This window comes from Somniosus microcephalus, chromosome 15 (genome assembly GCF_052327205.1).
Source record: "Somniosus microcephalus isolate GS21.2 chromosome 15, FLI_Smic_1.0, whole genome shotgun sequence".
NCBI lineage: Eukaryota > Metazoa > Chordata > Chondrichthyes > Squaliformes > Somniosidae > Somniosus > Somniosus microcephalus.
Window position 1 is genome coordinate 20,122,252 of NC_141001.1, and position 1,990 is coordinate 20,124,241.

The window sequence follows — 1,990 nt, forward strand, 5'->3', positions numbered from 1 at the left end:
ACCCATCAGAAATAACCAACCTCCTCAATCCCTCATGTTCCCCTCCATCACGCTGCTTGTCAGCGACACGTGAACCAGAATGGTGACAGTGACTCCCCGTGTCCTGTGTAATGTGCTGAGTCCTGTATTAAGCTGTGACTCCCCTTGTCCTGTGTAATGTGCGGAGTCCTGTATTAAGCTGTGACTCCCCTTGTCCTGTGTAATGTGCTGAGTCCTGTATTAAGCTGTGACTCCCCTTGTCCTGTGTAATGTGCCGAGTCCTGTATTAAGCTGTGACTCCGCTTGTCCTGTGTAATGTGCTGAGTCCTGTATTAAGGTCTGACTCCCCTTGTCCTGTGTAATGTGCTGAGTCCTGTATTAAGCTGTGACTCTCCTTGTCCTGTGTAATGTGCCGAGTCCCGTATTAAGCTGTGACTCCCCTTGTCCTGTGTAATGTGCCGAGTCCTGTATTAAGCTGTGACTCCCCTTGTCCTGTGTAATGTGCGGAGTCCTGTATTAAGCTGTGACTCCCCTTGTCCTGTGTAAAGTGCCGAGTCCTGTATTAAGCTGTGACTCCCCATGTCCTGTGTAATGTGCCGAGTCCTGTATTAAGTTCTGACTCCCGTTGTCTTGTGTAATGTGCCGAGTCCTGTATTAAGTTCTGACTCCCGTTGTCTTGTGTAATGTGCTGAGTCCTGTATTAAGCTGTGACTCCCCTTGTCCTGTGTAATGTGCCTTATCCTGTATTAAGCGGTGACTCCCCTTGTCCTGTGTAATGTGCCGAGTCCTGTATTAAGCTCTGACTCCCCTTGTCCTGTGTAATGTGCTGAGTCCTGTATTAAGGTCTGACTCCCGTTGTCCTGTGTAATGTGCCGAGTCCTGTATTAAGCTGTGACTCCCCTTGTCCTGTGTAATGTGCCGAGTCCTGTATTAAGCTGTGACTCCCCTTGTCCTGTGTAATGTGCTGAGTCCTGTATTAAGCTGTGACTCCCCTTGTCCTGTGTAATGTGCTGAGTCCTGTATTAAGCTGTGACTCCCCTTGTCCTGTGTAATGTGCTGAGTCCTGTATTAAGCTGTGACTCCCCTTGTCCTGTGTAATGTGCTGAGTCCTGTATTAAGCTGTGACTCTCCTTGTCCTGTGTAATGTGCCAAGTCCTGTATTAAGCTCTGACTCCCCTTGTCTTGTGTAATGTGCCGAGTCCTGTATTAAGCTGTGACTCTCCTTGTCCTGTGTAAAGTGCCAAGTCCTGTATTAAGCTCTGACTCCCCTTGTCCTGTGTAATGTGCCGAGTCCTGTATTAAGCGGTGACTCTCCTTGTCCTGTGTAATGTGCCAAGTCCTGTATTAAGCTCTGACTCCCCTTGTCTTGTGTAATGTGCCGAGTCCTGTATTAAGCGGTGACTCTCCTTGTCCTGTGTAATGTGCCAAGTCCTGTATTAAGCTCTGACTCCCCTTGTCTTGTGTAATGTGCTGAGTCCTGTATTAAGCTGTGACTCTCCTTGTCCTGTGTAAAGTGCCGAGTCCTGTATTAAGCTCTGACTCCCCTTGTCCTGTGTAATGTGCTGAGTCCTGTATTAAGCTGTGACTCTCCTTGTCCTGTGTAAAGTGCCGAGTCCTGTATTAAGCTCTGACTCCCCTTGTCTTGTGTAATGTGCCTTATCCTGTATTAAGCTGTGACTCTCCTTGTCCTGTGTAATGTGCCGAGTCCTGTACTAAGCTGTGACTCCCCTTGTCCTGTGTAATGTGCTGAGTCCTGTATTAAGCTGTGACTCCCCTTGTCCTGTGTAATGTGCCGAGTCCTGTACTAAGCTGTGACTCCCCTTGTCCTGTGTAATGTGCCGAGTCCTGTACTAAGCTGTGACTCCCCTTGTCCTGTGTAATGTGCTGAGTCCTGTATTAAGCTGTGACTCCCCTTGTCCTGTGTAATGTGCCGAGTCCTGTATTAAGCTGTGACTCCCCTTGTCCTGTGTAATGTGCCGAGTCCTGTATTAAGCTGTGACTCTCCTTGTCC